This window comes from Nicotiana attenuata, unplaced genomic scaffold (assembly GCF_001879085.1).
Source record: "Nicotiana attenuata strain UT unplaced genomic scaffold, NIATTr2, whole genome shotgun sequence".
NCBI classification, from domain to species: domain Eukaryota; kingdom Viridiplantae; phylum Streptophyta; class Magnoliopsida; order Solanales; family Solanaceae; genus Nicotiana; species Nicotiana attenuata.
Genome location: NW_017670715.1, coordinates 273591 through 288832, shown reverse-complemented (window position 1 = coordinate 288832; position 15242 = coordinate 273591).

The window sequence follows — 15242 nt, the reverse complement described above, 5'->3', positions numbered from 1 at the left end:
AAGGGACGTCAGTACGAATAAAGTACTGAGTATGTAAGGCAAGAAAGCATAAACAAGAACAGTAATGTAAAGAGAGATAGAGGAGATACAACCTGTAACATCTGAGTGCCTCTGAAAGCTACTGATATGAAATGCATAATACATATATATACATAAACTTTTAAAAACATTTGCCTCTGTGGGCATCATCATCATCATATCGTACCCGGCCTCAAAGAGGACTCGGTAAAAACGTACCCGGCCATCATAAGGCTTGGTAGAATCGTACCTGGCCACGTGGAGCTCGGTAAACCCAACTGATCAGTGGTTGCACAATAGGTGTCGTACCCGGCCGACTATAGCGCGGCTCGACAGAGTAAAATAGATACATACATATATATATATATATATACATACATATATATATATATATAATGCATGTAGGACTCATTGGAATCATATTCTGAACCTTTCGGAGTGACGTAAGGTCGATATTCTACGTACACGTTATTAGGAATAACTCTTCATCAAGAATCTTATAAGAATCAGGAAGTACCAACAACATTGATAACATAAGAATAGGAGAAGACCTCAACATCAATTGTTGCATAAGAAGGGAAACAATGTAAGTACTGCTAGCTTCTAAGAGTAGAGTACCTTTGGAAGCTCGTTCATAGCATTATGTACAATCGAATTCATGCATAAGAAGGAAAGGGATAGCCTCACGTACCTTGTATATGTACTGCCCAACCTCAAGCTATGCAAATGTCACGACTCTTTAGTCTACAATAAGAGAAATGACACTGTCGTTATCGTTTAAGCGTCGTAACTATTATATGTCGACCACAACCTATTTTACGATGAAACGGGCAGCACCTTCCCTATATATATGACTTCACACAAGTCAATACAATCACCAAACATCCCAACATACCCCTATCACTTCATACACAACACGACAACAATAATAGTGTCAAACAATCCGAAAATGTTATGACGAACGACCAGCAAACAACCCTACCATTATGTGGTGTCTCTCCACACCCTTCCTCCTCTCAACTCCATAGAAACAGTAGCAAAAGATACAACCCAATAGCAACACGAAACAGCCCACAAAACAGTCCCACAGGTTCAGCAACTCAACATTAATTTTTCAGTTTACTTAAACACGTTTCGACTTGTCTTTTCTTTCAAATTGAGAAACACAACCAAAAGTACATAATTATACCTCTTATCCAATAAACCAGTCATGAATTCATCTTAAAAATAGGTTCACAACCAGCCAAACATGACACAAGAACAAACAACATACCACTCTTTCGAAACCCGCTAGGTCTATTCTTTACGATCGAGTTACAACTCGCAAACGCATAGATAATGGAAGGAGAAGCATAACCTTACCTTGTACTGAGTATAAACCACGAAACCTGGTCCTTCTTCATCAAAAATCAGTTCCTCAACGCGGCTACAAGAAGGAGAAAGAGAAACTAGCAAGCTGTCCGGACTTTTCAGCACTAGAATCACGTCGTAACACCCGAAATACCCTAGGGTTTGTGTGAGATTTTTGAGGAGGAGGTGCAGGGGTTCAATATGATTTTTGGTCTGAGAAATAAGTGAATGAAATGATTTAATATGTCCTTAAAACACCCCTCCTGGCCGACTTTAGGGCTTTTAATTGTGGCCTCTCCTTTTGGCAAGTAGGTGATGCACCTACTTGTCACCTACCATTTTGCGCAGTCTCGCAAAAATGTGAATATCTCTCTACTCAAATGTTTTATCAATAAGTGGTTTGATCCGTTGGAAACTAGACTCGTAGATATTCAATTTGGTAGGTAGATCATCCCATAATTCCAAGTACATTGGGAGAAATGCTCAGCTACATTTGACCTAAATTTCACTATATTTATGAATGTAACTTGTGATGACCTTTTCCAACTTTTGTTTCAAAACTCGCTTGACTTCAAAACATGACACACGACTATAATACGACTAAAATAACTCATAACATAATCTCCTTATAAGGTTAAGCACCCTAGTCTCACCCCAAAAGTTCATGTTATAACATTCCCAACTTGTCGACTTTTGACGAAACGTATTATCTTCAATTCATTTAGCTTTGAAGCATTGAAACCCTCTTAGTACTTGGTATTTATGATCTTAAATATTTGTAACCTCCATTGTAAAATGATTAACTTACTTTATGTACTTTCAAAGTTGATCTCATTTCTGAGCTTACATCAATTGACTTACGGATACTCTAACGTAAGAAAACATGGGGTGTAACATCACTCCCCCCTTTGGAACATTCGTCCTCGAATGTTGACTGATGCACTTATCATTCTCATAACCCATATCTCTTGCGAACACTTTAATACTCTTCTAGCCATGTAGGCAACTATTCTTTGAATAAGTCCAAAGTCTAGGGTATTCCTCCCTTTAGTCCTCTTTCTCTTACCACCACTTGTGGTCGGACCCCTTCCAATCTCATAATTGTTGCTATCTTTTGTCATGCAGCATGTACGATTTTTTCCTTGTATATGCGCCTATGCGACTCTTCTCTCCTTTCTTTTCTCCAGCTTTTAGCCAATCTCTAGGTCTCACGTTGCAAACATATACAGAGCTTGATATGTTGTCCCTACGGGTATCAATGGGTATACTGAAGTTCTTCGCTCGGTACTTTGTTGAACTTACGAATATTGCTATATCTTATTTCATAGACCCGGCTATCCATTCATATGACATTACCGCATCTAAGTAGGTCATACTATACCATAATTCTTACCTCGATTTCTCGTTATTGAGGTATGCTACCAAATTCCAGGTTAATTTCATTGCTTATCCAATATGTATAAATCTATGTCCTTTAATGCTTTCACATTACTGTTCATCTTAATAATGACGGCCTAATCTCATCTCATACTTTATAACTTTTATCCATCCATTGTTGATTCACCTTGCACGGGTATTTTAATCCTGTCCAATTCATGATATCCCTTTCTTTTCTTCGTCAGATCATTACTCAATCAAAGGCCCAAACGTCATACTTTATCTATCACAATTACACCCTCATTCTATTACCAGGGCAGCATTCCATCTCTTCTAAATGCTATTAGTCTTAGACTCCTTTGAGTTCATTCATGCTATAGTGAGCTTTGTATAACTTAGAGAAACCATCTGCTCTTCTTGTTTTCATGGGCTTAATCTTTTCTTTAACTTATACCGGAGCCTTCTACGGCTGTATGATTGTCAATATATATGCTGCATGGATGATATTCCGAAATCTTAAATGCGCTCATAACGTAGCTAACTCTGGATCATTGATCGAAAGATTCCTTTCGTTCCTTCTCAGTTTTTTTTAAACGTAAGCTATTACTTTTCCTAGTCCTTTTGCCCCCTTGTTGCGAGCATACTTAGCTTATCTTAGTTCCCACACATGCCGAAATTCTTGTGCAACTTATATGGTCTCAAATATTACCTTCGATTTATTGTGAGACTGCTTTTACATGACAATTTCTCCTTTGAGTTACTATATTTAGGTTGAAGCCTTCTTCCTTATTTCCTGAGCTAGTCTTTCGTGGTAGTACTTAGGAAACCTTCTGTATCTTGTAAAGTTGTGATCTTGTTATACTGTATACATGAAGGAATTTTCGATATTCTTACTCGCCTACAAACATCCTTAGTTACATACCTCTGTGCCCTTGTGCTCGTAGGGTTACTTCTAAACTCAGGTTTTGATTGTCTTCTTAGTAGCACTCTCCATTATTTCCGTAACACTTATACAATACCTTTAAATACCCCAACACCTATCTGAGCATTTCTCAAGGGGTATGACGTCATATCCGCGAGACTGAATTCACTATATTAGGATTCACTACGTTTATCTTACATGATATGTTGATTTGGTTATAACCTCTTGTTTAGCCATAACTAGGCTCTTCCAGAATCAACTACAAACTGCTCGTTGGTCCATTCTCATATCTATATTCCATGTAATCTCTCTTTGGTTATTTACTTTGTCTTAAGTTGCCTATCACGCTGGCTCCTTATGTATCAAGTGTTCATTCGCACTTATTTATCAATAACATCCTGGCCGAGAGCTCTTACTGCCTTTCTCCGGTGTCGTGCTTGCATAATTTTCTGGAGTCGCGACATATCTGTAGGATCTGAATAAAGGCAACCTCATCCCTTTCTCCTTTTTTACCACATTCTTCCTTTACCATTCCATAGTTACCTCTTCGTCTTTGGCGTGTTTTCACATCATCAATGACCCTTACTCGCCCTATGGTAACCCTTCTGTACTGGGGATAACTTAATTCCTTAGGCACAAGGGTGACACCTAGAATAACTGGCATACTTATTCCCTTAAGCTTAACTCTGCTCACAGTGCTTGCTCTAGGGAAGCATCTTACTGAATGACCTTTAAAGGTTATTCTTCTGTTGTCCATTCTATTAACGCTGGAATGCAATCTCTAAAATTCTCATGATGCCGACTATTATCAAATCATTCGATCCCCAATTCATGTTTAGTTTATCTTGTTCACCAGCCCATATTTATTTCTATTACTTTGGGGTCTACCTTTTCCTTCTGGTAATCACGTCGGAGTCACCAACTCATTTCTCGAAATGGGGATATGACTTTATGGCTTATACTCTTGTATTGCGTCAAGACCTCACCTCTTGTCTTTCCCTTCACTTGACTGTATACTCTGTCATCCGTCATGTTTTGATTTACTATTATCACCCATTTATCACATCTTACCCATAATATTTCATTTACTCTCTTCTTATTCTCCGACTAATATTTCTATCTATCACTTTATTCTGAAAACTTCAACAAAATATTCTTTCACTTTTAGCTCCCCTTGCTTCATCTCACTGGCTATTCGGGATGCCTCAAATTCTCTCTCTCTCTCTCTCTCTCTCTCTCTAGGGGTGGGAGTCATACTAAGGTAAATATTTATCCCTTTTAGGGTTCCACTGCCTATCTTCCGAAATTTCTAAATATTTTAGTATTCATATCTGATTGCACTATTCTAGAGTTCACCATCTGGGTGTCTCACAAGGAGATCTATTACCACATTTGCACTACCCTTCAGAAATGTTAGCTAATGATAACAATCCATCCACAATTTTTGGTTACTCTAACCCCAGCTTGATCCTGTTATTACATTATTCTCTTAAACTATATTTGTCAGCTCCCATAGGGCATAATTGAGATGGGTGTGGTCAATTATATATAACTCTGTTACTGTTGAAAGTAACTCAGAATGCATGTATTTCTCTTCCTGAATTGTAAATACTGAACCTTCATTAACTGGCGGCCTTGTACTCTTCTTCATCTTGCTTCTTTTGCTTGTTGAAACTTGTATTTATCTTTTGAATCTCTCATTATCTTTCACCATTAAGGTGGATAGGTATTCTTTCCTCAAGACTCCTTATCAAGAGGCTTACACCTTTCAGTACGCACATGATCCACTGAAGACCTCACATTTACTTATCATAAGCATGATGCAAAGTCGAGTTCCTTTGACTTAACTCTTCCATAGCAATATCTTTTACCAACCGTCTTTCTGGATGTAGGTATCATCTTATTATGAATAAAATAGGAGTTGAGAACTTGAATTCTTACAACTGAGCTCTCCCACACGATATAGAGTAAGAAGAAAGAGTGACAGTCCTAAATGCCCTGTAGCCTCCTGCTTATAACTGTGGTGCACGACACACCCATAAACAAGACTCTACTAGACACAGCTTGTAGACTCCCTAGGACAGAACTGCTTTGATACCAAGTTTATCATGACCCAAACTGAAGGGCCGCGACAGGCACCCGGTGCCTTACTCAACCGAGTACCAACGTAGCGTATCTTTCTTATCATACTATCATGGGTAAATGAGCCAGAAAACCCGTCAATACTCAACATATGATGACCCAACATGATATACAAACTTATACATGTGACATACGAGCCTATAAGGACGACATGGCCATAGGTAAACTCAAAACATAGGCCGACAAGGCCATACAAGTATCCATACACCTGACATCTGTCTACAAGCCTCTAAGAGTACATAAAATCATAAAGGTCGGGACAGGGCCCCGCCATACCAATCAATACCTATCCAAAGCATACTGACCAAATAGGCAACTCCGGAGCAAGTGGAGTGCACCAACACTTCCGCTGAGCTAATAGCCTACTTGGAGGACTGTCAACCTATCAATCGGGACGTGAACGCATGAAATGCAGCGTCCCCAGGCAAAAGGGACGTCAATACGAATAAAGTACTGAGTATGTAAGGCAGGAAAGCATAAACAAGAATAGTAATGTAAAGAGAGATAGAGGAGATACAACCTATAACATCTGAGTGCCTCTGGGGCTACTGATATGAAATGCATAATACATATATATACATAAACTTTTAAAAACATTTGCCTCTGTGGGCATCATCATCATCATATCGTACCCTGCCTCAAAGAGGATTCGGTAAAAATGTACCCGGCCATCATAAGGCTCGGTAGTATCGTACCCGGTCACGTGGAGCTCGGTAAACCCAACTGATCAGTGGTTGCACAATAGGTGTCGTACCCGGCCGACTATAGCACGACTCGGTAGAGTAAAATAGATACATATATATATAATGCATGTAGGACTCATTGGAATCATATTCTGAACCTTTCGGAGTGACGTAAGGTCGATATTCTCCGTACACGTTATTAGGAATAACTCTTCATCAAGAATCTTATAAGAATCAGGAAGTACCAACAACATTGATAACATAAGAATAGGAGAAGCAACCTCAACATCAATTGTTGCATAAGAAGGGAAACAATGTAAGTACTGCTAGCTTCTAAGAGTAGAGTACCTTTGGAAGCTCGTTCATAGCATTATGTACAATCGAATTCATGCATAAGAAGGAAAGGGATAGCCTCACGTACCTTGTATATGTACTGCCCAACCTCAAGCTATGCAAATGTCACGACTCTTTAGTCTACAATAAGAGAAATGACACTGTTGTTATCGTTTAAGCGTCGTAACTATTATGTATCGACCACAACCTATTTTACGATGAAAGGGGCAGCACCTCCCCTATATATATGAATTCACACAAGTCAAAACAATCACCAAATAGCCCAACATACCCCTATCACTTCATACACAACACAACAACAATAATAGTGTCAAACAATCCGAAAATATTACGACGAACGACCAGCAAACAACCCTACCATTATGTGGTGTCTCTCCACACCCTTCCTCCTCTCAACTCTATAGAAATAGTAGCAAAAGATACAACCCAATAGCAATACGAAACAGCCCACAAAACAGTCCCACAAGTTCAGCAACTCAACATTAATTTTTCAGTTTACTTAGACACGTTTCGACTTGTCTTTTCTTTCAAATTGAGAAACACAACCAAAAGTACATAATTATACCTCTTATCCAATAAACCAGCCATGAATTCAACTTAAAAATAGGCTCACAACCAGCCAAACATGACACAAGAACAAACAACATACCACTCTTTCGAAACTCGCTAGGTCAATTCTTTACGATCGAGTTACAACTCGCAAACGCATAGATAATGGAAGTAGAAGCATACCCTTACCTTGTACTGAGTATAAACCACGAAACCTGGTCCTTCTTCATCAAAAACCAGTTCCTCAACGCGGCTACAAGAAGGAGAAAGAGAAACTAGCAAGCTGTCCGGACTTTTCAGCACTAGAATCACGTCGTAACACCCGAAATACCGTAGGGTTTGTGTGAGATTTTTGGGGAGGAGGTGCAGGGGTTCAATCTGATTTTTGGTCTGAGAAATAAGTGAATGAAATGAGTTAATATGTCCTTAAAACACCCCTCCTGGCCGACTTTAGGGCTTTTAATTGTGGCCTCTCCTTTTGGCAAGTAGGTGATGCACCTACTTGTCACCTACCATTTTGCGCAGTCTCGCAAAAATGTGAATATCTCTCTACTCAAATGTTGTATCAATAAATGGTTTGATCCATTGGAAACTAGACTCGTAGATCTTCAATTTGGTAGGTATATCATCCCATAATTCCAAGTACATTGTGATAAATGCTCAGCTACAATTGACCTATATTTCACCATATTTATGAATGTAACTTGTGATGACCTTTTCCAACTTTTGTTTCAAAACTCGCTTGACTTCAAAACATGACACACGAATATCATACGACTAAAATAACTCATAACATAATCTCCTTATAAGGTTAAGCACCCTAGTCTCACCCCAAAAGTTCATGTTATAACATTCCCAACTTGTCAACTTTTGACGAAACGTATTATCTTCAATTCATTTAGCTTCGAAGCATTCAAACCCTCTTAGTACTTGGTATTCATGATCTTAAATATTTGTAACCTCCATTGTAAAATGATTAACTTACTTTATATACTTTCAAAGTTGATCTCATTTCTGAGCTTACATCAATTGACTTACGGATACTCTAACGTACGAAAACATAGGGTGTAACAGGGGTTGACCTCGATACATTGTTGTGACACTAGGAAACCCAAGAATTTTCCTGAAGCTACACTGAATGCTCACTTTTTTGGGTTTAGTTTCATTATATATTGCCTGAGTATATCGAAGGTTTCTATCAAGTGATCGATGCGATCTTCTTTCCTTATGGATTTGACCAACATATCATTTATGTAGTCTTCCATAGTCTTGCCGAGTTAGTCTTTGAACATTTTTGTTACTAACCTTTGGTACGTTGCTCCTGCGTTTCTCAGTCCGTAAGGCATGACTCTGTAGCAGTACGTCCCCTGATGGGTGATGAAAGTGGTTTTTTCTTCTCTTCTTCCATGAGGATCTGATTATAGCCTTAGTAGGCATCAAAAAATTTTAGCAATTCGTGCCTGGCCTTGGTGTCGATGAGTTGGTCGATATGAGGTAATAGAAATGAATCTTTGGGGCATGCTTTATTTAAATCTGTGAAGTCTACACATATTCGCCACTTCCCATTTTTCTTTCTCACCATGACCATGTTGGCGACCCATTGGGGGTATTTTGACTCCCTGACTGAGCCATTTTTCAATAATTCTTCGACCTCCTCACGTACTGCATCATTTATCACAGAGTTGAACTTACGCCTAACCTGCCTTATTGGAGGATGGAATGGGTCGACGTTCAACTTGTGCATGGTGATTTCTTCGGGATACCTAGCATATTTGTATGGCTAAAAGCAAACAAGTCCGCATTAGTAGTTAAATTGACGGAATTTACCTGGTTCTTGAAGCTTGCAGCCGATGTAAACTTTTTTGTTGTGGTTGTTATCATCTAATTGAACGGGGTCGAGGTCTTCTATGGTCGATTCTGCGGCTTCTACCATATCAGGGTCTCTGATGGCGTCCTCTCTCTCATCACAGATCGACCTCGACCCTGTTAATTGTTATGCCTGTTTTGCTTCGCCCTTCGTTTGTTGAGTAACCGTACAATATAGGGCAATGTGGTAACATTCCCAGATGTGCGTTGTTGTCCTCGTATGATGAATATTCCCCATGGGGTTGGAAATTTGACGACTTGGTACAGACTGGAGGGGATAGTTCTCATGGCATGTATCCATTGTCACCCAATTATGGTGTTGTATGTTGTGTCCTGGTCCATGATATGGAATGTGGTTTCCAAAGTGACGCCTCCAGCCAGGATGGGAAATGTGATTTCTCTAGATGTTCGCTCACCTGCATTGTTAAAACCTGTTAGTGTGATGCAACGCAACACTATCTTATCCTCGAGTTCCATTTGTGCGAGTACCTGAGGGTAGATAATGCACGCGCCGCTCCCGTCGTCTACCATAATGCATCTTACATGTGTATCTAGAATTCTTAAAGTGATAACAAGAACATCATAGTGAGGGAAAACCAAACCGTGGGTATCTGACTTGTCGAAGATGATACTTTCTTCGAGTTCGTCATACCGTTCGTGAGTGATCGACCGTTTCAGCTTATGGGTTATGGTGAACTTTATGTTGTTGATAGAAGCATCGCCACCACCGCCGATAATCATTGGGATTGTTCAAGTTGGCGAGGGCAGTTTCGGCGGTCCCTTAGCGTCCTCTAGCAAAGTTGGTCCTTCCCCGGTCGCTCAGCAATTTTTTGAGGAGTCTTTGTCGAAGCATGTTTACGACCTCCTATCTTAGGGCGATGCAATCCTTAGTTTTGTATCCTTGTTCTTGGTGGAATTCGAAAAGGTCATCTGACTTTTTGGTGCTCGAATCCGACCTCATCTTTTGTGGTCACTTTACCTTTGGTCCGAGCTTCTCCAATGTGTGGACTACTCATTGTGAGTAGATAACAAAGGGGGGCATATCGCTCTCGTTCCGGTGAGTCCATGTCCATGGTTTGGATGGGCCCTCTTTGTGGTGGGAGGGGGCATGATGGCGCTTCTAACATATGGACGATGTCGTTCTCGGTTGGGTCGTGGAGCTACAAGGTCCCTCCTGATATCATTTCTTCGATCTTTCCTGGATTCAGCTTGAACCAAGGTTAATCGATGAGTTGGCTCATTGAGGTCGTCCTCGTCTGCTCGGACCTCGGCACAGTAGGCGTTGTGTATTTTATCCCAAGTGGTTGGAGGATACTTTATGAGCTGATTTAATAACTTTCTTGTCGCTCTTGAACCATTTCGGCTCAGCCCGTTCTGGAAAGCTTCGACGACCATTCCTTCTGATATATTTGGTAGGGTCAATCTTACTCGATTGAATCAGGCGAGGAAGTCCCTCTATCCCTCTCCCGACGACTGTTTGATAGAGAATCTGTCGTTCACTTTGGCCTCTGCCTTTTTGGCCCCAGCGTGGGCCGTTACGAACTTGTCGATCATTGATAATAGGCGAAATCTAGATGATTTAGCTATTATTTATGCGTCCGCTTGATTATATTCCAAGGTCATATTATGATTAATTGATGAAATATGGGCTCTAATTTTGTATTGTATATATTTCAGGTTAAGGAGCATATATTATGCAAGAAAATATTGATTTGGAACCATTTTGGAGCAACAAAGACCCCTTGGAGCTGAGTATGGTTGAAGACAAGGCAAAAATCAAGGACACTGCACAACTGGGCTAGCGCGCCCATATGCGCGGCCGCGCTAAAACTAGCGCGTCCAAAGACAGAAACTCAGCAAACTAGCGCGGCCAGATGCGCGCCCGCGCTAGTCCAAAATCCGGCGATGGTTCATTGGGGGCAAAAGTGGAAATCTGGAGAAAAATTCACTTAACCTATATAAGGTCAAGCTCGCCCAAGGGAGTTTTATCAAGGTTTTCATAGGCTAAAGCAAGGCAGAGAGAGGCAAGAGGCAAGGAGGAAATTCGATCATCAAGTTTTTCTTTTCTTCTCTTTGTTTTTGCTAATTATGATGAAATTGAATATACTTGTGATGAACAATAGTATGAGTGGCTAAAACCCATTGTTCTAGGGTCATGGGTAAAACATGAACGTTGTTGTTTGAGGTTTAATTTGACAAGTTGGTTTATCATCTTGGGTTGTTTATTTACTTCTGTTATTAATTGTTTTGCTGAGTAGCTAACAGTGAAACACTATCTACGAATCTAGAGTTGAACTCGAAACTGGGAATTCTAGGTTGCATATAGAATTAAATAGAGCAGGTTCTTGAACCCGGGCCTCGGGGAACAGATTTGCAATTGAGATAGACATATACCTACTTGCCTTGCTTGGTTAAAATACAGGAATTGTAAATGCGTTCTTGTTAATCTTAATTCCATAGAAATATAGGCATTGAGTTAACTTGAGCAGGCGAGTAAGAAGTCGACAGATTCTTACGAGTAATATAAACCTTGTCAATCAATAACCCAGATAAATCGATTAGTCATCTTAAGCTAAGGACACAACAAGATTGTTAACTAGCCCGTGACCCTGGAATATCCTCTCCTACTGTGTGTTATTCGAAACTGCTATTCGTTTGGTTAATTGCTTTAGTTTGATTATTTCTTGATAATTTAGGTAGTAAAATAAGTACATCTTTATTCTGTGACGCATCTCTTGAATAAGTAAAGTAATTGGGTTTGAATCAGTCAATAGTTGATCACAAGTCTTCGAGGGAACGATACTCTACTCACTACTCTATTACTTGACGATCACGTGCACTTGCGTGGGTGTTTTTGGTCGCAACAAGTTTTTGGCGCCGTTGCCGGGGACTTAGAAATTAGCTACTTGACTGACTTGAGCTTTTATTATTTATTTATTCGAGTTTTAACTTTCAGTTCACTTTGGTTGTGCTAATACAGGATTTTCTGTTGAATGCGAAGAAGTAGAAGCACAAACAATCTCCTTCCTCTCGATCCTGAAATTGAACAAACACTTCACAGATTGAGGAGGGAGGTGGACGCTAGAACCAGAATTGAAAGAGAGTTGGACATCGTAGTTCAACCACAACCAATTGAGATGGTAGGTAATGAGTAACGCGCGGTGATTGAAGCCGCAAGGCCCAGTCTGGCTAATATGACTCAGGCTATCGTGAAGCCTGATATCACTGGGCACTTTGAACTGAAACAATACATGGTGCAGCTGGTCCAGTCCTCAAGGCAATTTGTAGGTCTACCTCATGAAGACCCACAGAGACATATTCAGAATTTTTTGGAAATTACGGATACTTACAACTATCCGAACGTTTCCAAGGACTATGTCAGGCTGACACTTTTTCCCTTTTCTCTGCTCGGGGAAGCTAAGGAGTGGTTGAATAAGGAGCCAGCTAATTCAATCCGCACGTGGGATGATCTGGCAAGGAAGTTCTTAATCAAATTTTTTCCCACCAAGAAAACAAAGATGTTGAGGAGTCAAATTCTTGGGTTCGAACAACGAGCTGGCGAGACACTTCGTCAAGCATGGGAAAGGTACAAGAAGTTGCTCAGAGACTGTCCTCACCATTGCCAGACGGACGAGGTATTGGGTCACACTTTTGTAGATGGGCTAGATGATGCTTCAAAGATGAATCTCGATTCAGCTTGTGGAGGTAGTTGCATGGCCAAACCGTATAGTGAAATCCTACTCCTGCTGAATACCTTCACTGCTAATGATAATAACTGGCAAGGTGATGGTGACTCACGAAAGGCAGCTAAGCAAAAATCAGCTGGGTTACTTGAGCTCAACGAGGTGTCAGCAATGAGAGCCAACATTGCAAGGCTGTCCAATCAGATGACGAGGATGACAATGCAGCAGCCACATCCAATGCAACAGGTACAACAGATGAATATTTGCTGCGAACTGTGTGGTGATAGCCATATGAGTGATATGTGCCCCACGAATCCAGAATCCATCTATTATGTGGGGCAGCAAAATAGAGGCCCACCGAACCAGCATGCACAATATGGGAATTCCTACAGTCCAAATTGGAGGAATCATCCCAACTTCTCATGGGGTGGAAATTAGCAGAATCAGAATCAGTATAAACTCCAAGGGGGTTTTAATCAGCCTCAGAGGCCACCCCAACAAATGGAAGAGAGCACAAATGATTTACTAAAGAAGTTGTTGATTGACAATCAGCAGCTCAGGACCGACTTCAGAAATCTTGAGAGGCAGATGGGGCAGTTAGCAACGAATCAAAACACTAGACCTACAGGAGCCCTCCCCAGTGATACAGAAAAGAATCCTCAAGTAAATGCAGTTACACTTAGAAACGGGAGGGAACTTGAGGAAGTGCCAAAGAAAAGGAAAGATAAACCCGTGCTTGAGGGGGAGTTGATCCCTAAAGTGACAAATGAGCCAAAGAAGACTGCTAAAATTCCAGAGCCAGTGGGGGCCCCAAGGCCACCACCACCTTTTCCCCAGAGATTGCAGAAAAAGAATGATGATCGCATGTTCAGCAAATTTCTCTCCATGTTGAGCCATGTTCAATTGAATATCCCAGTTGTTGATGTACTCCATGAAATTCCAAAGTATGCTAAGTACATAAAAGATATAGTGGCTCACAAGAGAAGATTAACTGAATTTGAGACAGTTGCACTTACTGAGGAGTGCACTTCTAGGGTCCAAAATAAGCTCCCTCAAAAGCTTAAGGATCCTGGCAGCTTCACGATTCCTGTGCGCATTGGTAATATTTATGTGGGTCGTGCTCTTTGTGATTTGGGGGCAAGTATTAATCTGATGCCCCTATCGTTGTTCAGGCAATTGGGTCTTGGAGCTCCGAGGCCAACTACTGTGATGTTGCACCTGGCTGACAGGTCGATAGCACACCCTGAGGGGGTGATTGAAGATGTGTTGCTGCAAATTGGGAAATTCATCTTCCCTGCTGATTTCATTATCCTCGATTATGAGGCTGATGAACTGGTCCCAATCATATTAGGGCGACCTCTCCTGGCTACTGGTGACGCAATTATGAAAGTGAGATAGGGAAAGATGATCTTGAGGGTAGATGAGGAGGAAGCAGTTTTCAATGTCTACAAAGCAATCCAACTACCCCGTCACTATGAGGAGCTATCCATGATATCAGTTATTGAGGTTGATGAGCAAATTCGTGATCCAAGTGTATATCTAGACGATTCTCTAGAGAAAGCACTTATGTTGTTTGATAGCCTGGGGAATGATGAGGAGGTTGAGGAGATGATGCACATTCTTGATACATCTTGTGCATACATGCAGGGGACACACCCCTTTGAACCTTTGAACAGGCCACAGGGACCTCCTCCAAAGCCGTCAATTGAGGAAGCCCCGAAATTGGAGCTTAAACCTCTCCCATCTCACCTGCAATATGCTTATTTGGGAGACTCTGACACTTTACCTGTTATTGTTTCCTCTGACTTGTCTAAATTGCAGGAAGAAAAGCTGTTGAGAGTGCTACGTGAGCACAAGCGAGCAATTGGGTGGACGATGTCCGACATAAAGGGCATTAGTCCAGCCTTCTGCATGCACAAAATCCTCATGGAGGACGGACACAAGCCCAGTGTCGAGCAACAACGATGACTTAACCAATCATGAAGGAGGTGGTAAGAAAAGAAGTGATTAAATGGCTTGACGCAAGTATTGTATTTCCTATCTCAGACAGCAAATGGGTAAGCCCCGTCCAATGTGTACCCAAGAAAGGGGAAATGACTGTGGTAGTTAATGAGAATAATGATTTAATCCCTACAAAAACTGTTACCGGGTGGAGAATTTGCATTGACTATAGAAAATTGAACAATGCCACCCGGAAGGACCACTTTCCCCTCCCCTTTATCGACCAAATGCTTGATAGATTAGCTGGCCAGGAGTACTACTGCTTCTTGGATGGTTACTCTGGATATAATCAGATTT